At 40.6% G+C, this 25,833-nt stretch overlaps 1 pseudogene across 1 annotated transcript; it reads left to right on the plus strand.

Moving 5' to 3' along the window:
• The first annotated feature begins 21,365 nt into the window (after positions 1 to 21,365).
• LOC113895062 lies at positions 21,366 to 25,475 on the plus strand (annotated as a pseudogene). The gene has a single exon (XR_003511748.1). The product of XR_003511748.1 is annotated as a coatomer subunit alpha pseudogene (transcript).
• The last annotated feature ends 358 nt before the right edge of the window (positions 25,476 to 25,833 follow it).

A 25,833-nucleotide genomic window follows, 5' to 3' on the forward strand; every position in this document is an offset into this window, starting at 1 on the left:
TTTTCTTTCTTCTGTTTAAAAAAAAAAAATAACAGGACTGCATTCACCCACCTTTTACCCAACCATCAGATAAATTAAATATTACATAGATTTATAAAAAGATCAGAAGACATGAAAATACTTTTTTCCCTTCACATTTGCTATGGCATCAAGGAAATATGAGGGTCATTCAGTGTATCTCCGACTCTAAAAGTCTAGCCTATATTCAAAACAATCTAAAAACGGGAATTGATTCATCATTTTTCCCTTTTAAATTTTACTCATCCACATAGAAGAGACTTAAAACATTTTCATAAAGATTAGTCTGAGACCCAAGACATATCTCTACCTAGAGACCCTTGAGATGCACACTTCAATACTAGAACACTTATTTGGTGGTATTTGTGACTTGTCTGGAAGATAACACAAAAAAACTGTAATGTAAGTTCTCAGATGCCTATGAAAGGATAGAGGTCTCCCCACAAATTTATTTTCCCAGACATGTTAAGCAGTGGGACTTCTAAGGCGTTGTCCTAAGCAGAAATCTGAGTTTGTGATGAGATTTAGATTTCTCCTCAACATAATCCTCAACATAGTCATAGCTTCCTTACTATTCTTTCTGAAGTGTACATCACAATTCTATCTCCTTAAAATATGTTCCTGATTCTCCACTGCCCATGAAAGAGGCTCACTTTAACATCACATTCAAAACCCTTAACTAATGTCAAACTGTCTTCAGTCTTGCCTCTCTCCACCCTTAAAGCCCTGTGCTTATTAATCAGACTGAACTACCTACCATTCTTCACACATGCCCAGAGTTTTCATATTTTTATGATTTTCCCCTGTATTTTCTCTGCTTAAAATACCTGTGTACTCCCAGCAAAGCCTTATTCATTCTCTAAGACTGAAAGGAAATACATAAGCCCCCAGATACAGCTAATTCCATCCTCCCATTTGGAACCAAAGCACTTTGTTCAATCTTCCACTCTGCCCTCCTGAACCTAGTGTTCAGGTGTCTGCCTCACAAGCTGGAACTAAGCTCCATGAATGTAGGTACTCTGCTACCTATATCCTTAAAGTCATACCATGTAGCAAAATTTTGGTGCATTCAATAAACTACTAACAAATACAAAATTTCAGCAGCAACCTCCCAATATTCACCACCATAAGCCTATCATGCTAGCACCAATTATAAGTCCATATTGACTCCAAAGTAAACACTCAGCTTCCCTTTGTGTTTCTCATTCATGAGCTCAGGTGACATGTACCTTACTGGTCCTTCTGCAATAGAACTTTTCATTCTAGGGACCCTCGTTTCCAGGGAAGCAATGACTTCATCGGATGCTGATTTATATGGCTTCAGATAGGCGGGACTTACAGAGGAGTTCTAATGGCACTTTCTGTTCACTCATGCCCCGTGCATCATTCAGCAATGGCTCACAGGCTATAAAAGTGTCTCTGCCTGCACGATGAAACATGGCTATCCTAAGGTATGCCAGAGATTCGAAAATAAAAGTAAATCTCCTCCTTGGGTGGGATCCACATTATCATGCAATTTGTGAGCTGGCCCACGTGAGCCTGTTTCAGGCACTTTTAGATCAGTGGAGCAGCTATTAAAGTGCAATCAAAGCATTTTTGACTCCATAGAATTAATCATGAAATCTGTTCCTGCCAGCTCACTTATCATATTCGAAATATTAATTTAGAGCAAAATTAAATCGGACACCCACCGACAGCAACATTTTGCCCTTCAGAACTCCCCTTCATATTGATTTATTAATGGCTGCCAGAACAGTGTACCAGAACAATTCATTACTTCTTTCTGGATGTTTCTGAAAGCTTACAAATAGTCCTTGGGAATGAGAGGTGTTATCTGACAGACTTTTGACAGGGGTATTTTTCAATTTGCATAACATTTGGGGGATTTATTGGGATTTCAGGAAGAAGTCATTTTAGTATCAGTGGCAATGGGTGATTTGCTTCAAGAAGTTTTAAAGCCAGGTGGTCATCTGACTGTGGTGCAAGTCTGAGATAATATAAAACTGAGTGCATCACTGAATCCACTCTCCACTGTGATGAGGTGCTGTAAAATGCAGAAAGGAGGCATAGGGTGTCCTTTTATGAACTATGTAAATATTCTTTTTACTTTTGCTATTAAGATCTCAAATACCTACATCAGCCCTTGAATACCATGAAAGTTCAAATGATTAGCTGTGACAGTGCTTATTCCAGGCAGTAAAAGCAAACAGGCCTTTAATCCTGAGACAAAAGGCCTCTCTCCCCAGACCTCAGAGAGGAATCATGCTAGCAAAGCCATGAAACAGTGCTGACAAGCCCAACTTCACCGTCTCCTTTGTGTAAACAGCAGCACAAACACAGGCACAGGAAGAGATCATCTTGGCTGAGTCACAGACTTTGTGCTCATTCATTCAGTCATCTGATGCATTTTCAATTGAGTTCCTACCACCAGGCAATTTTCTAAACACATGGCTGACCATGTTGAATGAGACCGACAAGCAGCTTATGCCTTAACTGAGGCAAGGGGAATAGAAATGAGAACAAAGCAAATAGATAATTACAGGTGCTGTGGAGAAAACAGTATGAGGAAAAGGAATGGAAGGTCATCATGGGGTGGAAAGAGACTGCATATTCATTGGGTAGTCACAGAAGTTCTCTGTAAACAGCTGGAAGAAGAAAATTCAGGCAGAAAAAAAGTCAGTATAAGTGTTCTGCTGGAAATATAGGAATGAGTCTGTGTGTATAAGAGACAGGAAAAAAAAAAGCTGGAGGGACATGAACATGGTATAAAGCAGGGTTCTCCAACCCCTAGACCACAGACCATTACTGGTCTATGGCCTGTTAGGAACTGGGCCACACAGCAGGAGGTGAGTGGTGGGCAAGAAAGTAAAGCTTCATCAGTATTGATAGCCACTCCCCATCACTCGCCTTACCGCCTGAGTTCCTCTTTCTGTCAGATCAGAGGCAGATTTAGATTCTCATAGGAGTGCAAAACTTACTGTGAATTGCAGATGCGAGGTGCTGTGCTACTTAAAAGAATCATCCAAAATCACCCCCTGCTCCCATGTGTGGAAAAAGTGATTTCCATGAAACCGGTCCCTGGTGCCAAAAAGATTGGGGACCACTGATGTAGAGGGTGAGGAGGGGAGAGAGCTTGCAGATGAGGTCAGCAGGGCAGTGGTCAGATCCTTTGGTTCTTGTGTACATCTAATGTGGTTTATGTTTTAAAATATCACCTTGGCTACACTGTGGGGAGGTATCTGAAGTCTCTGTTCTCAAGTAATGCCCATTACCACACAATGAGGTGACTACTAAGGTAACTGCTACCACCACTCCCATTTCAGAGAAGGTAGGCAGATTAGCCAAAGGCACAACTAGTTAGTGTAAGAGGGGACCTTCCAGATACACTCAGTGTCCTTAACCACTGTGCTCTGCCATTCAAATAGAGTACAAACATGTGCAATTGTTTAATGTTTCTTCCAGATTTAAAGCAATCAGTAGCCACTGTTGTAGGTGAACCGATTCCGTTCAAAGGGAATCTGTTATCCCACCCTCACCTGGGCCCACAGTCCAGCGCACAAAGCCAGATGTTAGAGTGGATTCTCCCATTCATTGCCTTGGGACGTGTTCTATCTCTCAGCTGTCCCCAGTGGATTATCTGTTCTTCATCTCCTTGACCTGTGATCACAAGGGCTCTTCTGAGCACAGCTGTGATACACTAGGGACAAGGTCTCCCCTTGGTCTCTGGGAATGCTGTTTGCATCTTCCTGAGTTCAGCCCAAAAGCTCCTCATCATTGTGCATCCATATGGAGTATTCCCATTTTGGACAAACAAAAACTAAACAGTTTGACACTTACAGGCTACTCTTAAAGCAATTTCTCTAAGGCAATAAAAAGTTTATTATTTTACTTTTCCCCTGCATTTATCAGGACTTAAACATATAAGAAAAATTGGATCACTGAAAGATTATACAAAACATGAATAACAAGAATTGCTCCAAATTCACTTTTTAAAACAGCATTTATTAGGTAATGGTTGATATTTTGTAAATAGGCACTATGTGGGGAAATTTAGCCCTCATTTGAATCTAGTCATTTGACAGATATCACATTTATTATCTATATATCTATCTATCTACTTCTCTGTACATCTATATCTATCTGCCTATCTGTTATTCATTGTCAAATCATTTATCCATAAAGATAAAATAACAGTAGAAAAAATGGCAATGGAATACATCCTAATAAAACGGTAACTACAACTAAATATCTAAATGATGTGTCAGAATCAATCAGCTCTCACGTGTAGGTGCTATGACTGTACGCAGGCCAGAACTACATACAGTAAAAAAGCAACAATGAAATGGCAAATCAATAGCACAGAAACTGTTGTTCTACTTTTACATGTCAGTGAGAGTAACACAAATTAGAAAAAATGAGAATTAAATTCATGTACTTAGGTATTTTCAGTCTCCTATACCAACTGGACTAATACCAACAGACAAGAAGATAAAAGGATGAAAGAAAATGAGAAGGAAATCCGAAATCTCAACTAAGAAATTACCTAAGCTATGGAAAGAGTACAGACCTGGGAATTAGAAGACTTTGTTCTAGTTCTGGCTCACCACCTGAGACATTTTTCTGCACTGTACCTTTTTCAAATGAGGGGAACAGAATTGTTTCTTACCTACTGCTCTTACTTGATATCAGTAGGTGGTGAATCCTTACTCAAGTTCCTCACCTCCTTATCTCCCAGCTTGTTTATGGCCATATAGTATTCATGACAAGAGGTGCCCAGAAAAACTCAATAAACAAGACATATTTTATTGCAATTTTAAAAAAAAAAAAATCCAAGTTAATATAAAATCCAGGTGACAAAAATATCAACACATCAAAAATCTAAAATAAAGACAGAATTTTTAAAAACTGTGTCTCAGCTTTCCAGCATGGAACTGTTATTTTTTGCATTAATTTTTATTTTTAAATAGTATATTTAAATAGCATTTATCCTAAATTACTGAATTTTTTGGGCACCCATTAAATGTTGTGTAGGTCTTTCCCAATGGATCATCAGTAAAGAATCCACCTGTAACACAGAAGATACAGGAGGCATGAATCTCCCTGTTTCAGGAAGATCCCCTGGAGCAGGAAATGGCAACCCACTCCAATATTCTTGCCTGAAAATTCCCATGGACAAAGCCTGGCGGGCTACTGTCCCTACGGTTGCAAAGAGTTGGACACGACTGAGTGACTGAGCACAATATTGTGTACTAGTCAAGTACTTCACGGAGAAGGCGATGGCACCCCACTCCAGTGTTCTTGCCTGGAGAATCCCATGGATGGAGGAGCCTGGTAGGCTGCAGTCCATGGGGTCACTAAGAGTTGGACAAGACTCAGCAACTTCACTTTCACTTTTCACTTTCATGCATTGGAGAAGGAAATGGCAACTCACTCCAGTGTTCTTGCCTGGAGAATCCCAGGGACAGGGGAGCCTGGTGGGCTGCCGTCTATGGGGTCACACAGAGTCGGACACGACTGAAGTGACTTAGCGGCAAGTACTTCACTCACCTTACCCTACCCCATCCCCAGTTTAACCATCAATTCCCTAGGAACTCTGAACAAACCAGACTTAGTATTACAAAAGCAGGATGGGGAACACATGTATACCTGTGGCGGATTCATTTTGATATTTGGCAAAACCAATACAATATTGTAAAGTTTAAAAATAAAATAAAATTAAAAAAAAAAAACAAGAGCAGAGAGAAGTCACCGGATCAAGTGTATTTAATAAAACAGCAAATGTTGTAGAAATCTAACTGTCCATGGTGACTATCATGCTTGTGTCTATACCTGCTCTCTGCGTCTCCTCTGAAGAATCCCAGATGTAAAGCTCTGGTATGTTCACTAGGTGCTACAAGAAACTCACGAAATATTTCAGAACATTTGAAGTCTTCCCTGACAATGTCTAGGATGCAGAAAGTGAAAGTGAAAATGAAAGTCGCTCACTTGTGTCTGACCCTTTGCAACTCCAATACAGTCCATGAAAGTCTCAAGGCCATAGTACTGGAGTGGGTAGCCTTTCCCCTCTCTAGGGGTTCTTCCCAACCCAGGGATTGAACCCAAGTCTCTCACATTGCAGGCAGATTATTTGCCAGCTGAGCCACAAGGAAAGCCCCTAGGATGGAGAAGTCCACCCATAAAGTATAAGATTCCCTCTTGTCTCTGCTCTGTTCCCCTCCCTCTTGTACACACGCTTCTGAAAACTTGGGGCTCACATATCGAGGTGTGCAGAACTAGCTTATCCTCCAAGACAAGGGTTTATCAAAAATTTTCCCAAAGGGAAAAATATTTTTCCCCAAGAGGAAATCTCTTAACTAATTTGACCATTCACCATCCTGCTCTCATATACATACATATGCACATATATACATATATATACCAGAGAAGGCAATGGCACCCCATTCCAGTACTCTTGCCTGGAAAATCCCATAATGTGATGAAAGTATCAGTTCAGTTCAGTCGCTCAGTCATGTCCAACTCTTTGCAACCCCATGGACTGCAGCATGCCAGGCTTCCCTGTCCATCACCAACTCCCAGAGCTTACAAATTCATGTCCATTGAGTCGGTGATGCCATCCAATCATCTCATCCTCTGTGATCCCCTTCTCCTCCTGCCCTCAATCTTTCCCAGCATCAAGGTCTTTTCTAATGAGTCAGTATCTTTGCATCAGGTGGCCAAAGTATTGGAGTTTCAGCTTCAGCATCAGTCCTTCCAATGAATATTCAGGACTGATTCCATTTAGGATGGACTGGTTGGATCTCCTTGCAGTCCAAGGGACTCTCAAGAGTCTTCTCCAATACCACACTTCAAAAGCATCCATTCTTTGGCACTCAGCTTTCTTTACACTCCAACTCTCACATCCATACATGACTACTGGAAAAACCATATCTTTAACTAGATGGACCTTTGTTGGCAAAGTAGTATCTCTGCTTTTTAATATGCTGTCTAGGTTGGTCATAACTTTTCTTCCAAAGAGCAAACATCTTTTAATTTCATGGCTGCAGTCACTATCTGTGGTGATTTTGGAGCTCCCCCGCCCACCCGGAAAAAAAAGATGAAAGATGCATGAAAAAAGATGAAAGTATAAGATATATTATGTGGGTCACAAAGATTTCCTTTAGGAGCCTTGGTCCAATCTGAAATTGATCATTTCTCTCTTCTCATTCACTTCCTAATGCCAGTAAAGGGAAAAAAAAAATTCTATCTGAGGAAACAGAAATAGCTTTCTCTCTTTCATGTTACTTTCTTATTTTTAATGACTTGGGATCCTTCATCTTTACTTGTAGCAAATATTTATGGGTTTTTCTCTTGATCTCTGTAGAAAGAGAAATACACAAGAGATTCCTGAGGTCCACATGTGGTCCATAAGAGGAAAGCATGGCCCTGATGTGGGTCTCAGAACACCCACAGAATCCCTCAGAACACAGGAATTAGCAGCAAAACCAGAATGTTCCTTTCCTGTACAGTATCTTATTTCCCTGAAACACACCTTGGCTGTGGGCTGCCCTGAGATACACACTGTTCCCTCGCGCTGAATGCTGTTTTGGAGCCTCATGCCTTTGAATTTGCTGGTTTCTCTGGCAGGAACACCCTTCTCTTCTGTATCAATTTTTAAAAGTCTTCTGTCAAAAAAGCTGTATTAGTCTCCTGTCTTCTGCAGCAACATAGTACTTAAGACAACATCATTTTTTGGCCTCACAGTGTTGGAAGTGAGAAGTTCAAAACAGACCTGCTGGCTCTTGAAGAACATCTGTTTCATTGCCTTTTCCAGATTCTTGATGCCACCTACATTCCTTGTCCCCTGGGCCCTCTTCCATCCTAAAAGCCATTGGCGTAGCATCTTCTCATCTCTCTCTCTCCCATCAACATATTCTTTTCTTCTCTGACTTCATGCCTCTCTCCAAAAAGGTTCTTTGTGATTACATCAGGCTATCCTGATATAACCCTTCCTGTCTCAAAATCTGGAACCTAATGGCACATGCAGAGCTCCTTCTTACCACGTACAGTAACATATTCATGAGTTCTAGGGATTAGGACATGAGCGTCATTGAAGTGGAAGGCATCATTCTGTCCCTCACAGAAGCCTATGCTGACTGTGTGTCCTAGAGTAAAGTTTTGCCATCCTTTGGCTACAATAGCACCTTAGCTGTGGGCTCCTCTCACAGTCAGATACAGGCAGTTACCCAAGATGCTTATCTGTAAAGCATGTTAGAACAACTCAGTAAATGTAAGAAGGTGCAAGAGGAAACTATATTTGCTAGAAAACCTCCCAGGAAGGAAATCTGTTTGCTTAGAAGAAACACTTCAATCAGCTACTTAGAAGAGAAGACGACGGCACTCCCAAGGAACATCAGCCACCACACTGCTTCCAAAGGGGACTCCTGCCTGCTGAGTGGGCTGGGTAATGCCCAGGGAGGTAGTAGTTGAGGTTTGTTAGGCACTATTGTGTATGGCCATCCCTCTTTGCCCCTTCCAACTGCCAACTCAACCACCTTTCTAAGTAAACAATGAACACACACTGAAGCAGTGTATGTTAGAAAAGAAACCAAACTATTAGTGGGCCAACATATCCTACTTGGGAATCCATCCATAGGGTTGGCCAAACAGTCCATTTGGGTTTTTCCATAATATCTTATGGAATGTGTGTGTGCGTGTGCTTTTTTGCTTTGTTATAAATTTTTTCACCTGCAAAATGGGGATAAAGCCTTTTCCTCATATGTTGCTGGGAAGACTAAATATGTAAAATATTTAGAACAATGCCATACATATAACGAATGCTTAGTAAACCTTAACTATCCTTACTGGGCCTTATTCTGCCTATATAAGGGCCATCTGGTTTGGTAGCCTGTATATTATTCAAACCCCAGTGTTAATAGTTTCTACAGTAGCTTCAACTCCACTGCGCTAGCGAAGCAATACACTACACATGGAATATACGTACAATACAGACACACAATACACATACATACACATACAACAGCTAATAGCCACGTCGGATTATTTACATTCATGTTCAAATTAATTACAATTATACAAAAATGTAGAATCCAGGTCCTCAGTCACACAAGCCATAGGTCAAGTGCTCATTAGCCACATAAACACTGATCATTTTCAACATGCCAGAAAACACAAATGCAGAGCCCATTCAGTAAATACCCCATGTTGAGAAGGCAGAAAATGTTTAATGCACTCATAGACTCACACATGTGTCATAGTCACAGTTCTTTCATGGTAAATCTTAAGACCCATAATAGATCTCAAGTTAAAAAACACAGGATTTTAAACTCTAAAATGAGGATATTCTCTGGGCTTTGAGGTTTCTGATATTATGAAGACATCTTTTTCTGGCCTCTGCCCTCTAGCACTAACCAGCCAAAAACCATTAACCTCCCCATGGTAATGACACCATTTCCTCATAATCTTTAAAACCCTGGCTGGATTAGGTGAGGCAAGAAGAGAGGACACATATAGTTCCAGTCATGTTCACATTACCAAGATTAACGATGTGCCAGAATAGTCTGACTCACAACACACCACCTAACATTACTCTTACAATCAAAACCAAATTCCACTCCTATTTTCTCTATCTAGCCCCAACGGTAGTACAGAATTATTTCTATCACAGGCACTCATCTAGAGTTCAGTATCAAGAATGACAAGTTTCGTCAACAGTCCAATATTCTGTGTGCACAACAAACATGGTTAATCACCGGTAGCCATCTCCCCATTGGCTTGGCTATGGCACCAGAATCCTTCTCCCACGCCAAGCCCACGTAGCATGAACCAAACAGCGGATACTGCTATCTGAGTTTAAACCTACGTGTTATTCCTGGGTCAAAGGGTATTTGGTGGATAGAAAGAATCAAAGAGAGAGGAAATCCAATTATCCCATTTAAACAATGCCACTTTCTTTAAGGCATAAACATGCTTCCCTTCCCTTTTTTAGGATAAGAGAAATGCTCTCTAACCAAGAACTCAGTGGAGCGACAGTGCCACCCAATGGCTGGTTGGTTAGTTTTTCATTTAACTGTTCGCATTTTGAACAGAAAAACTCTTTCACTGATAAAAATGGGAACTGGAGTTGGCTATTAGCTACTTAAGCTCTATTCACCGTTTTTCTAAATGATAGATGCACAGAAGGTAGGAGGCATTGTGAGAAATGGAACTGCCTTAAAACAAAATCCTCAATCCTCTGCACGTTTCCTCTATCAAATCAAACACCTCAGCGAAAAGAAAAGCTCCGCATGAATTTACAAGTGAACAAGATGAATTTTCACCTCTCATTTGCAAGTGGGTGAAATGGTCATCAGTTCCCCCAATACTGCCACATCTGCTCCCCAAGGTGAGCATGGTTCTCTTTTTCCCTATTTTCTGATAATTCAGTGTGCTAAATTCACCCTACTAGAAACATTAGAGTAGGTATATGTATTGCAGCATTTTATATGCAAAAAAAAGTATAAAGGCTATGACAAGTGTTATAAATAGAACTATTATTTAGCTTAAAAGGAAGCAGAATTTACATTTCCCAAATCGGAGACCACTCAAGCTTTGAGATTCAAGTAAGCAAAATAAATCTGAGCTTTTTGCAGTGTGAAATCGAAGCTCTAACTCTATTAATAGAAGAGGTAAGTAATAGATTTTCCTGGTTGGATGGTGGTGGGTTTTTATTACCTAATTTTCGTGATCTGCATAGCTCACCAAACATTTCCAAAGTGAGGTGACAGGAAGTCCCCAGGCACTGAGGTTGCATATTGTAAATGATGGGTTTTTCTCCCTTGGAGGGACTTATTTGAAGATTCAGAGATATACCCACAGGACTTAAGCCCAAAGAAGGGGGAAAGCCTGCTTTTTCTTTTAACTTGCAATCAATCAGACTGCTCATAAAGTCTTTTTTTTTTTTTTTTAACCTACATTGATGCTTCTAAAAAATATCCCAATAGTTAAAAAGAGTAAGTTGGTACTAGGGGTTAGTTGGTGCTTTTTTTTTTTTTCAATGCATAAAGAGGTAACACAGAAATACGTACTACTGTTTATTGGTGATTGCTATGATTAATCACTTTCGAAGAAAAATAAAATTTCCAATCTGGCATCCATCTGTGGTCAAAAGACTTTTTGTCCAGAACTTCTTTATTCCACTTTTCTCCTCTTATTTCATTTAGTCTTTATTTCAGTGACTTAAATTGTGTTTCACTGATAAATATGATTAACCAGAAAAAAAGACTCTAGCTTTGAAAATGAGATATATAGGCTAAACAGAGGCAAACAGTAAATATTTCATGCTAAGAGCAAAAATATGCCCCTAGTGAATCTGAGAAGAGTATTCAATTAGGTTCATGTTTCTTCATTGAGTCAGTACGTAGGAAGTTCAATTAAAGAAAGTTCCATGGATAACTTTGGTGTTTTGTGTTTTTAATAATTTTCATTTGTTCTTAGAGTGTTGAAATAATATGAAACTAGTTACCATGAGCTGTCAGTGTATGAGACCTTAGATCAGTTAGCCTATACTTTAATCTAGTTCAGCCACACAAATTCTGTATGTGAATTTGAGTAAACGACTTAAAGCCTATGAGCCTCAGTTTCCAAATCTGTAAAATGGAAACACCAACAGTACAAACCCATGATACTGCTCTGAGGATTAAGAAGTGTCGTCTATGGTAAGAGGACGGAATATTCAGAAACCCAAATCCTCTGATGTAAATGGAGTGGCAAGAAATGTGAATAGACAAGAAGACTCAAGTCAGAAAGTGACATATCTTAGGAAGTCCTCTCAGAAGAAAGCCAGAGTCAGAGAAGGATGATGACGAAGACTATGAGCTCCTGGCTCAAACCATCTACACTTTGTACACTTTTACCATTTCCCAGCATCACAGTCACACATCTCCCATCCTTGATGTTCTCTTCGGTAACATGGGAATAGTAATAGTGACGCCCCAGAAACTATACATGCTACACGGTAAGACATAAACAGCTCTTACATACTGCATAGATCAAAATAAGCATTAAATAAGTAGGTACCTGAAACAAACTCATCTTCACTGTAGTTGAGGTGATTGCATATATGGTTGTGCCTCTGCTTATTTTCACTGAGGGAGGCAGAGTTTAATAACTGTCAGGTCATGCAAAGTGAAATAAGCTTTGTGGAAGGCAGAACAAATGCAGAACCATCATCTGCAGAATCTTACTGAAATCCACAATGCTCCTTTTTACCTAGTCATTCTTTGCTATAAATGCTGTTAAGTTCACACCCTTACCGTGTAGGTAGTATCAGGCAGACAATCTTTGCTTTTAAGGAGGAGGAATTCTAGTTCAGGAGACAGAGCATTCACGTAGTAAATGTCAAGTGAGGGGAACCCATAACAAACTCTCAGATGGGTGCTTCTGCACAGCAGGAAAGACTCAGCCAGACTACCTGGGTTTGATTATCTGCAGTGCCTGATGGTGCCGCTTAGGAGCTGTGTGACCTTGGGCAAGTGACTTGGCTCTACAAATGCCTTACTGTTTACATCTACAAAAGAAGGGAATAATAATACTTAACCTAATTGGGTTGTTGTGCAGAATAAAAGAGTTAAAATACATAAGGAACTTGGAATATATTTTGTGCCTAATAACTACTTACTGATACTCCTACTACTAGTAATAAAAGCTCGCTAATCAAGGCACAGTTGGAGCCAGATGTGTTTCAGAACTTTTCAGATGTTAGTAGGATAGCACGGTATTAACACCATATATTTACACAATCATTCCAAAGGCCAGCCCCTATATTCAAAATGCTAATGTCTCTGCACTATGAATTTTCATAACTGTTAGCTAAATAAAGACCTATAAAGAGACTCATGTCCAGCAATGTCAGAGTTTGCTAATAAATGAGTTCAGATCAGGCAAGATTTTATTACCAGATGAGTTCTTAAAGGCTTTCAGCTTCAAGAGTTTTTTTTTTTTTTTTTTTGAATTTTGCCTTTGTGCATCTGTACAGCTATGAACATTAGAGAGAGATTGGGAAGGCTTCAGAGAAGGGCATTTTTTTCCCTGGTGGGCAAAGAAGAGTAGAGGAATGACAAGCAAAGGGACTTTGTGACAGCATCTCTGGTCAAAGTGAGCAGAATATGCCCATAAGACAGAAGGGCAGACGAAGAGGCGAGGCTGGGGTCAAATCACCTGACCCCCACAACTGTCAAAGATCAGACAAGTACTAATAACAACAATAGTGTTAATTCCCTTGAAATAGTGACATGTCTTTATACTTAATGCATGTACCAAAGACTGCAAACCAACAGGTCTGGACGTCCGACGGTGAGTCTTGCAGATGTGTCTGTTTTGCTGACACGTGATTAGCTTTTGGAAGGTGGATACATCGTGAAAGGTACATACCTGTCGCTTGCTGCAGATGGCCCGTCAGACCCACGGTTGTCCTCCAGCTGGATTCCCTCACTGCTCTCTCTCTGATCTCTCCTGGTATTGGGATTTTCGACCCCTAGTTGGCAAATAAAAGAAAATGACTGTGTGAAATGAGTCAGGAGATTTCAAATCATCAATCGCATGATTGAATTCCAATTATGGTCTCTATATACACTGGCAGAGAGGTTCATTCTAAATGCCATCTCTCTTGATTGGCAGTAACTTCCCAAAATGCTGCATTATGAAGACCTTTTTGGCTGCTGCCAGGCTCACTGCTGTAGAGGAGAAGGAGAACATTCATCTGTCCTATGCTTTACACCATTTATTCTCAAAATATAGTTCAGTGAGTAAAAGTAACATATTATAGGGTCTTTTCCTATTCCGTCCAGTGTGGTACTCCTAGCCACATATGGCCATTGAACACCGGAAATACGACTAGTCCAAGTTGAAATATGCTGTAAGTGTAAAATATATACCAGATTTCAAGGACTTTTGTACAAAAAATAATGTAAAGTTCCCTATTAATAATGTTTAATATGGATTATAGTATAACAATATTTTATATATTTATTTAATAAAGCACATTATAAAATTTATTTTACCTGTTTCAGTTTTTTTTTTTAACTTTTTTAACACAGTTGCTCAAAAACTGAAACTCACATATATGTCTCATGATACTTCTACTGGACATCACTTGTCTAGACGATATATGCTAATGTTATAGTAATACTAAAAGTGATTTCTGACCCTCTTTGTTTTATTTTTGCAATTTTAAAGACCTAGAAACCCCACAAAATTATTATTTCAGCTAAAAAATAAATTTTCTTCCCCCACCAGGGATGGAACCCTGCATAGAAAGAGCGAGTCTTAACCACTGGACCACTGGGGAAGTCCTTTCCTGTGAACTCTTTACAGGAAAAAGATGAAATTTTCCAGTAGGGACTCTCTTGAACTTTACTCCCCAATGAACTTGCCAAAGTTCCTTCCCATCACACCAAAACCAACTGAGAATCACTGTTCTAGAACAGCCCAAGAAGCGCCACGTCCACCAGCCACACACACGTTTGCACATTTTCTATGGCTCACTTGGCATTAGGACAGCAGGGTTCACCTAGTGTGACTGACAGCATCCTCACTCCAAAATCCAAACTGCCCACTGGTTTTTTGTTGTTGTTGTTGTTACAGAAGAAGTTTGCTGACCCCTGCTCTAGAGTAACAATTACAAATGGGATTTCCTAAATTAATTCTCATAATAGACATTTAGATCAGTTTATGAAAGTGAAAGTGAAGTCATTCAGTTGTGTCCGACTCTCTGCAACCGCATGGACTGTAGCCTACCAGGCTTCTCAATCCATGGGATTCTCCAGGCAAGAGTAGTTGCCATTTCCTTCTCCAGGGGATCTTCTGAACCCAGGGATCAAACCAGGGTTTCCCGCATTGCAGGCAGACTCTTCACCCACTTTATACATGTTAACAAAAATTGCTTAGGAAGAAGTTTGAATCAGTGTTACAAACCACAAATAGAATCAGGAATAAAACATTATTTTTAAGCTTCTAAGATTCTTCAAATTGTTTTATTTTTTGGAAACAATACTTTGTAAAATGAGATCCTGGGACCAATGTTAGTAGACTATAAGTTATTTGAGACTGAAATAAGCAAACATAAAGGGAATGACTTCTACAATTGTAATGCTCTGCTAAAGATTCCATAGAATTTCATGTCTTACCGACATGTTTTCTACCTAAGAATGGACACCCGAATTACTGAGAATCTCCTCACAGCAATCAGAAGTATCCTAAACTTTTGGCTTCTTAGCTAACAGATATTTTTCTTGGTTTCTATGAGAAATAGAAGATATTATATTATTATCTTTGTCATCAAATGCCATTTTTTTCTCATAAGTTGAATCTAAATCTCCTGATTTCTAGAACTGATTAGAGAAAGCCTCTGGTTTATGCTTCATTGTACAAAAAGTACAGAACGCCTACATTAAAACTGGCATTATGCTTAGGAAAATACCCCCTGGAGGCCGATAAAGCATTATTTCACCCTTCTAAGACCCAGTTTTCATATTAAAGGTTGCAGATGTTCATTTCCCAATTTTATTAGCTTTCTTCACAATTGGTTAAAAACGGAAAGAAAAGAAATTACAATTCTAATTGTGACTCTACTTAACTAGTTCAAACTGATTTAAGTATGAACATCTGAGAAGGCTGAAAACTCAGCAGCCATTTAAAAGTCTATTTGAGCAGTAGATCACAATTCCTTAGAGAAATGGAAAGGTGCTTTATAGTCTAATGCTTCCTTTTGAACTGTATATCACTTTTTCTATTTAGAATTCATTTGAATGCAGAAATCGAGTTAGGTTCCCTTTGCTGGAGACACTCCAAATATTTTGACAGTTATTTGAATACCATATTGACAAGCCCATTATATTTACTGGTCCTAAAACAAATAATTTCCACATATTCTAAGCTTTAAAACTCTTTAGTCCAAATTATTAAAAGATTATAAAGTGTTTGTCTGTGCATTTTTAAAGGGAGGGATTTGTGACATCTTAAAAAAGGAAAATATTTGAATAGCAGTTATAATTCTAGTATATTCACAAATCAGTCATTAAAATGCATAGAGCAGAGTTGTTGCAGCTGTATACAGCTTTTATTATTCAGACTGCTAAATGGGTGAAACATATATTTTAATTTAATGTATAATGCACAACTCAGAATGAACCAGAATGATTCTTCCTCCCCTCCCTTTCCTAAGGAGCAGCCAGAGATCCTTCAATGGGCTAGTGATAATTTCTCCTGGACAACAGCCAGCCGAAATTTATTGAATATGCCAGCATTTCTTCATAAAACATTGCAAGAGCTGGCAGAAGTTTAGTCAAAAATCAGCCCATACCATTTCTACTTTTATTCATATATTTTCAAGGAGAATTTAATTGCTAAGCCTTCAGCTCTGGTTACCGATTATGGCCCAATGGGAACTTTGGCTCCTGTAGAAAGTTAGCAAAGGCGAGGTCTTCTCATTTCTTTATTATGAGAAAAGAAGGCATGGACTTGAGGATGGTAGGAGGTGGTATTAGAGTCCTGACTAAAGAGAACTACAAAGAATCACCTTGAAATTGCTGATGTCGGAGAGGGGGAGGTAAAGAAAGGGTGTTTATTCTCATTTAATGACCACAGAAGTCAGTGACGGTACGTTTGAAAGCAAAAATAAATCATATGATATGACTGTATTCAAAGTGTGATGTGTTTCCTCTGTTTTAAACAGGCCAGACTCTTGCCTGGAGGACTCCTACTTGGAGAACACTATTGTCTAGCTAACAGACTCTCTCCAGCTAGTTGGAATGCCATCCTGAGCCTTCCTGCAAAATAAAGGCCCTCCTCCTACATTTTCAGAACTAACAAAATCCCATTTATAGCTCCTCATAACTCAACAAATACTTGCAGTCTATTTTATTTCTTTGCTGAAGGGTAAGTTTCTCTCAGATGTAATTTATTCCTTTCTTAAGGACTCCAACAAGTTCTCATTGGAGTTCTGAACTCTGCTTCTCCAGCACAAATCTCAGTGGTACTGCTTAACTAATTTATTGTGTTTAATCAGAGACTCTGCAAAATAATTTTCTCATGTCTTCCCTTGTCTAGAGATTTATACTGGTGCTCACTCTCTGAGAAAGGACAATGCTAAAATTCATGTCGGTTGTGTTGGCTTTTGGATTTAGACAATTCGTGACCATATCAAGAGGGGATTGTATCTTTTAGCATTCTGGGTAATTTCACCGTAGAGAGGAACAAATTAGGGCTGAGGGTTTAACAGTCTTAGGAGACTCTGAATTTGACTTACTGAATCGCTGAAGCAAATCGTGACACACAATAGCCTTCAAATCTGTGACTGCCACAGACCGTGCTCTCTCAGCCTGCCACTGCTTTGTGGCAGATGCTTGTTATGGTCTAAAGTCCTTTTCTTAACTTCAGCATGTCCGGATTGAACACAATGGTCTATTCTGTCTCTTCTAACTTTTTATCACTTTTAAGTAATCAATAATATGGCCCCATCTCTCCCATATCTAAACTGTTTTTGAAATATCTTCAGTATTTATTCACATTTTATCTACCACTTTATAAAAGTGGGTTGAGGTGCTCTTATAATAAAGGAGGTAAGTCTCATAACTTTAATAAAACATAAAAGGAATTCAGGGCCATGGAAAGGTAGAACATGTAAATATGCTACCTCCTGAGCCGTGAATAATCGAAATTGGACTTAACACATGACTTGACGCTTCTTGCTGACAGTACAAAAGGAACACAAGCCATGATCCACATGGTTTCCTTCCCTTACTTCTAAAACATATTTATCCTTGTTATCCACATCTGTATGGCCTTGTAGCCCAACTGACTTATTATACAGTCAAAGTTCAAAATTTCATCACACATATTTATCAGAAAAAACAAAAAAACAGGAGAGGTCAGTATGTTTACTCTTACTAACATCTTAATTCTGCTTCTTTTACTTATTAGGGAAAAACTGAATCCTCATCTCTTCCAAGAACACGCCTGAATCTGTGCTATTGGTTTTATTCTGGAAGCTTCTTTATCAATTACTACTTGCTTTTGCATCCTAAATTCCTCACATTTCTTTCCTTCTATCTTTAACTAAGTCTCTCCTCTAGGAAAATGTTCCTTTCCATTCAGCCTGATTTTCAAGTCTACTAACCCTGTCTCTGCCTCTTTGATTGTCAAACTTCTTAAATGAATATTCTCACTGATTACTCATTCTTACTTTCTTAATCCTCTGGACTACTTTCAGTACTCCCTGACATTTATACAGAAAACCTTGCAGATGACCCCCTGTTTGCTCAAAATCTTCTTCTCTCTCCTCTTCAGTTTTCCTCTAATTTATACCTGAAATACCTCAACTCCTGCTCCCAATTTCTTCTCTTGCTGATGCATTGTCTTTATTTCTGTCAGAGTTAACTTTCTAAACAAAAGTTGGATTATATCACTTGGAAACTCAAGACTGTTCTCAGCTAAATTTGACCTCATCTCTAGCACGTGATGTGCACACACACACACACTCATCTCTAAGATACACACCACACCTTGAGACATTCAGAGCTCATGCCATAATGACGCTGCTCTACTGAGAACATCCTTCTTCAGTGTATCCACTTGGCAAACACCTGCTCTTTGGTTCTGGCTCTCTGTCCCACCCAGAAGAATTAAGTCCATGTGTTGCCAACGTACCCGATCAGTTTCATGACAGTTAGTTGTTTATATGTCTCCCCTCCAAAATATAAACATATCTAAGAAAGGGAACTTGTCTTACTCTCCCCTTTCAATCTCTGGTAATTCAGGTTGTAATAAATATTTGGCAAATTATCATGGTAGTCTAATATTATTATCCTACTACTGATCCCAGATATGTGTATATGGGCAAATTTATAATATAAATGCCTTTGGTCACTCTGTCCATTCTTACAGCATTATCAACTGCTCTTGGCTGCTCAGAAATTTAAGGGCATGTTTCCACTATTGAAAGTCTAAAACTGAACCCTGGACCAGAAATGCAATCATAATATTTTAACAATATCATTCAGTTCAGTTGCTCAGTCTTATCTGACATTTGTGACCCCATGAACTGTAGCATGCCAGACTTCCCTGACCTTCACCAACTCCCAGAGCTTGTTCAAAATCATGTCCATTGAGTCAGTGATGCCATCCAACCATCTCATCCTCTGTTGTCCCCTTCTCCTCCTGCCTTCAATGTTTCCCAGCATCAGGATCTTTTCTAATAAGTCAATTCTTCACATCAGGTGGCCAAAGTATTGGAGCTTCATCATCAGCATCAGTCCTTCCAATGAATATTCAGGAATTATTTCCTTTATGATTCACTGGTTTGATCTCCTTGCAGTCCAAGGGACTCTCAAGAGTCTTCTCCAGCACCACAGTTCAAAAGCATCAGTTTTTCAGCATTCAGCTTTCTTTATCATCCAATTGTCACATCCATACGTGACTACTGGACAAACCATAGTTTTGGCTCTACACAGCTTTGTCAGCAAAGTAATGTCTCTGCTAACATTATCACTATCAACATTTATTTATTGACTGATATGTTCAGTGCCCAGAGCTAAGCACTTTTCATCCTTTATCTCCTTTCCTCCCCAAAATCACCCAGTGAAGGGGAGTGACACCAGCAAGATAGTGGAATAGGAAGGCCTGGACATTCCTTCTCACAGTGAACACACTGACTGAAAAATTCTGAGACAGATTTCATTTATAAGAAATCCAGACGTTAAGAAGCTCCCATACCTCAAATAAGCAGGAAATCAGCCACACTGATGCTGGCAGGAAAACCTACCCGTAGCATAGCACCATATGATTGGGACAGAAAACTCCAGTTCCCAGTTTCTGCCAAGGTTGGGAAAGGGTTCACTGTGTGTTCAATGCTCTAACTTATTTGGGGCTACCCAGGTGACTGAGTTCAGTCTAGCATCTCTCAGAGCACTGATGAACATGGCATACTAAAGTCTCCCGGGGACAATGAGAACACCAATGACGGTTTGAGCTGGCAATCATCATAGCCACTCCCCTTTGCTCAGCAGAGAGAGAGCAAATGAAACACCTAACTCCTAACTTCTCCCTGGGGAAGGGATGAGTTGGACAGAGAATCAAATGAACTAAATCACCTGACCAATGAATTAATCAGTCATGCCTACTTAATGAAGCTTCCACAAAAAAATCCCCAAAAGGTAGGGTTCAGATAGCATTGGATTAGATTAGTGAAGACCTGGAGATATTGGGGTGGTGACACACCTGGAGAGATCATGGGAACTCCTTTCCCCATATCCTGCCCTATGAATCTCTTTCATCTGGCTATTCCTGAGTTACATCCATCTATAACAAATGAGTAATACACTAAATAAACCATTTCCTGGGTTCTGTGAGCCACTCTAGCAAATTAATCAAACCTGTAAGAGGGAATGTGAGAAGCTCAAATTTATAGCTGAGTGGTCTGATGTACAGATAGCGATTAGGACTTGTAATTGTCATCTGAAGCGGGAAGGGAGTGGGCTGGTGGGACTGAGTCCTTAATCTGTGAGATCTGATGCTAACTCTAGGTAGATAGTATCAGAATTGAGTTAATTTATAGGACAATCAGCTGATGTTACAGAACTGTTTGATGTGAGAACCTCTCCCCTAAAACACACACACACACACACACACATTTTGGAGTAGAAAGTAATCTGTGAACAGACAGAGAACAGAGGAGTGGTTTTCCATACATCTCGGTGTCAGCAGATATACAGAACATTACATCCTACAGTAGCAAAATATATATTCTTATGTGAGCACAGAACCTTCCCCAGGATAGATCACATGTTAAGCCACAAATCTTATATTTAAAAAGATAAATTATTCCAAGTATCTTTTCCAAACACAATAGAATGAAATTAGATATCAGTAGCAGAGGAAAAACTGTAAAATTCACAAATGTGTGGATATTAAACAACAAACTTTGAATAACCAATGGGTCAAAGAAGAAATCAAAAGGGAAAATAGAAAAATATCTTGAGACAAACAAAAAAAGGCAATACAGCATACTGAAACTTAAAGGATAAAGCAAATGCAGTATTAATAGAGAAATTTATAGCAATGACCACCTATATGAGAGAAGAAGAAATATCTCAAATAAACTTTACACCTCAAGGAAATAAAAGAATAAACTAGACCTAAAGTTAGCAAAAGGCAAGAAATAATAGAAGATTAGAATAGAGATAAATGGAATAGAGAGTAGAAAAACAAAACTAAAATTGTATTTTTGAAAAGATTAAAAAATGAAATACTTTAGCTGGACTAAGAAAAAAAGAGAGGCAATCCAAACAAAATCAGAAATAAAGGATGCGGAGGGACGCTGACGTGGAGGCAACCATAGGGCGGCAGGGAGTGTCAGAACTCGGATTAACAGCTCAGAACCTGAAGGATGCTAACCAAATTGGAGACCAAGAGTGCGCGGGTTAAAGGACTCAGCTTTCACCCCAAAAGACCCTGGATCCTGACCAGTTTACACAATGGAGTCATCCAGTTATGGAACTATCGGATGTGTACCCTCATTGACAAGTTCGATGAGCATGATGGTCCAGTACGAGGCATTGACTTCCATAAGCAGCAGCCACTGTTTGCCTCTGGAGGAGATGACTATAAGATTAAGGTGTGGAATTACAAGCTTCGGCGCTGTCTCTTCACATTGCTTGGGCACTTAGACTACATCCGCACTACATTTTTTCATCATGAATATCCTTGGATTCTGAGTGCCTCAGATGATCAGACCATCCGAGTGTGGAATTGGCAGTCCAGAACCTGTGTCTGTGTGTTAACAGGGCACAATCATTACGTCATGTGCGCTCAGTTCCACCCTTCAGAAGACCTGGTCATGTCAGCCAGCCTGGACCAGACTGTGCACGTTTGGGATATTTCTGGTCTAAGGAAAAAAAACCTGTCCCCTGGTGCAGTGGAGTCGGATGTGAGAGGAATAACGGGGGTTGATCTGTTTGGAACTACGGATGCGGTGGTGAAGCATGTACTAGAGGGTCATGATCGTGGAGTTAACTGGGCTGCATTTCACCCTACTATGCCACTCATTGTATCTGGGGCAGATGACCGTCAAGTGAAGATCTGGCGTATGAATGAATCAAAAGCATGGGAAGTTGATACCTGCCGAGGCCATTACAACAATGTATCTTGTGCTGTCTTCCACCCTCCTCAAGAGTTGATCCTCAGCAATTCTGAGGACAAGAGTATCCGAGTCTGGGACATGTCTAAGCGCACTGGAGTTCAGACATTACGCAGGGACCATGATCGTTTCTGGGTCTTAGCTGCCCACCCTAACCTTAACCTCTTTGCAGCAGGCCATGATGGTGGCATGATTGTATTTAAACTGGAACGAGAACGGCCAGCCTATGCTGTTCATGGCAATATGCTCCATTATGTCAAGGACCGATTCTTATGTCAGTTGGATTTCAACAGCTCCAAAGATGTAGCTGTGATGCAGTTGCGGAGTGGTTCCAAGTTTCCAGTGTTCAGTATGTCGTACAATCCAGCAGAAAACGCAGTCCTACTGTGTACAAGAGCCAGCAATTTAGAAAATAGCACCTATGACTTGTATACCATCCCCAAGGATGCTGACTCCCAGAATCCTGATGCTCCTGAAGGGAAACGATCCTCAGGCCTGACAGCTGTTTGGGTTGCTCGAAATCGGTTTGCTGTCCTAGATCGGATGCATTCGCTTCAGATCAAGAATCTAAAGAATGAGATCACCAAAAAGGTACAGGTGCCTAACTGCGATGAGATTTTTTATGCTGGCACAGGCAACCTCCTGCTTTGAAATGCAGAATCCATCACGTTCTTTGATGTACAGCAGAAGTGGACTCTGGCATCTGTGAAGATTTCCAAGGTGAAATATGTTATCTCGTCAGCAGACATGTCCCATGTAGCACTACTGGCCAAACATGCCATTGTGATCTGTAACCGCAAACTGGAGGCTCTATGTAACATTCATGAGAACATTCGTGTCAAGAGTGGGGCCTGGGATGAGAGTGGGGTATTTATCTATACCACAAGCAACCACATGAAATATGCTGTCACCACTGGGGACCACGGGATCATCCGAACTCTGGATTTACCTATCTACGTCACGCGGGTGAAGGGCAACAATGTATATTGCCTGGACAGGGAGTGTCGTCCTCGGGTGCTCACCATTGATCCCACTGAGTTCAAGTTCAAACTGGCCCTGATCAACAGAAAATATGACGAGGTGCTACACATGGTGAGGAATGCGAAACTTGTAGGCCAGTCTATCATTGCTTATCTTCAGAAGAAGGGATATCCTGAAGTGGCACTGCATTTCGTCAAGGATGAAAAAACTCGCTTTAGTCTGGCACTGGAGTGTGGAAACATTGAGATTGCTCTGGAAGCAGCCAAAGCACTAGATGACAAGAACTGCTGGGAAAAGCTGGGAGAGGTGGCCTTACTACAGGGGAACCACCAGATTGTGGAAATGTGTTATCAGCGCACCAAAAACTTTGACAAACTTTCCTTCTTGTACCTTATCACTGGCAACCTAGAGAAACTTCGCAAGATGATGAAGATTGCTGAGATACGAAAGGACATGAGTGGCCATTATCAGAATGCCCTTTACCTGGGAGATGTGTCCGAGCAGGTGCGGATCCTGAAGAACTGTGGGCAGAAGTCACTGGCCTATCTCACAGCTGCTACCCACGGCTTAGACGAAGAAGCTGAGAGCCTGAAGGAGACATTTGACCCAGAGAAGGAGACAATCCCAGACATTGACCCTAATGCCAAGTTGCTTCAGCCACCTGCACCTATCATGCCGTTGGATACCAACTGGCCCTTATTGACTGTGTCCAAAGGGTTCTTTGAGGGCTCCATTGCCAGCAAGGGGAAGGGAGGCGCACTGGCTGCTGACATTGACATTGACACTGTTGGTACTGAGGACTGGGGAGAGGATGCTGAGCTGCAGCTGGGTGAAGATGGGTTTGTAGAGGCTACAGAAGGTTTGGGGGATGATGCTCTTGGCAAGGGACAAGAAGAAGGAGGTGGCTGGGATGTGGAAGAAGATCTGGAGCTTCCTCCTGAGCTGGATATACCCCCTGGGGCAGCTGGTGGAGCTGAGGATGGGTTCTTTGTGCCCCCAACCAAGGGAACCAGCCCAACTCAGATCTGGTGTAATAACTCTCAGCTTCCAGTTGATCACATCCTGGCCGGCTCTTTTGAAACAGCCATGCGACTCCTTCACGACCAAGTAGGGGTAACCCAGTTTGGCCCCTACGAGCAACTGTTCCTGCAGACCTATGCCCGAGGCCGCACCACCTATCAGGCTCTGCCCTGCCTGCCCTCCATGAATGGCTATCCTAATCGCAATTGGAAGGATGCAGGGCTGAAGAACGGTGTACCAGCTGTGGGCCTGAAGCTTAATGACCTCATCCAACGGTTGCAGCTGTGCTACCAGCTCACCACAGTTGGCAAGTTTGAGGAGGCTGTGGAAAAATCCCGGTCCATTTTACTCAGCATGCCACTTCTTGTTGTAGACAATAAACAAGAGATTGCAGAGGCTCAGCAGCTTATCACCATTTGCCGTGAGTACATTGTGGGTTTGTCCATGGAGACAGAAAGGAAGAAACTGCCCAAAGAAACTCTAGAACAGCAGAAGCACATCTGTGAGATGGCAGCCTATTTCACCCACTCAAACCTGCAGCCAGTGCACATGATCCTGGTGTTGCATACAGCCCTCAACCTCTTCTTCAAGCTCAAGAACTTCAAGACTGCTGCCGCCTTTGCTCGGCGCCTGTTGGAACTCGGGCCCAAGCCGGAGGTGGCTCAACAGACCCGCAAAATCCTGTCTGCCTGTGAGAAAAACCCCACAGATGCCTATCAGCTCAATTATGACATGCACAACCCTTTCGACATCTGTGCTGCATCTTATCGGCCCATCTACCGTGGAAAGCCAGTGGAGAAATGTCCGCTCAGTGGGGCCTGCTATTCCCCTGAGTTTAAGGGTCAGATCTGCAAGGTCACTACAGTGACAGAAATTGGCAAAGACGTGATCAGTTTGAGGATCAGCCCTCTGCAGTTTCGCTGAGGCCCCTTTCTGTGTGTAGGGTGAAACACCATGTTTCTGCAGTCTTTATATTCTTCTAGCTCTTTCTTCCTTAACTACTCTTCGTGTTGGTGTTTAGTTCTCCCTGCCTTAAAATCTAATGTCCTTTTCTCTTCTTGTATGGCTAATCAAGTCTAAACCTGACTTTTTGTTGTTGTTGTTGCCTCTGAGAACCTCTCATCTTCTCAAGGTGACTTATAGTTGTGGTCACACTTAGCCTTGCCTTCCCAGCCTAGATCTTTCAAAGAACATTTGTGATGAACATTTAAATAGTAAATTCCTTCAATATTTATCCTTTCCCTTTCCACCCCATGTGTACCTTTTGTTAGAAAGGAATGAGATGTAATAAATAAGATAGCATCTTTAACTCAGTCATACCAAGCTCTTAGCCATCCCCATTATTCTTGGGCATTTAAACTCCTAGGCAAATATAGCCTCTCTGTGCCCGGAAACTTAAAGTCTGAGAAGAAACTGTTTGTTTTCCCAGAAATGCATATCACTTTTTGTTGATTTATTCTTTCCAAAGATTGTTCTTGTATTTTGTTTCTCACACGAAATAAAGTAGATTTTTATGAGAAAAAAAAAAGAAAGAAATAAGAAGACATTGCAACTGATGCCACAGAAATTAAAAAAAAAAAAAAAAGCTTCATAGGACACCATTAAAAATTACACTCCAACAAACCAGATAACTTAAAAGAAATTAA

This window comes from Bos indicus x Bos taurus, chromosome 7 (assembly GCF_003369695.1).
Source record: "Bos indicus x Bos taurus breed Angus x Brahman F1 hybrid chromosome 7, Bos_hybrid_MaternalHap_v2.0, whole genome shotgun sequence".
Taxonomy (NCBI): Eukaryota; Metazoa; Chordata; class Mammalia; order Artiodactyla; family Bovidae; genus Bos; species Bos indicus x Bos taurus.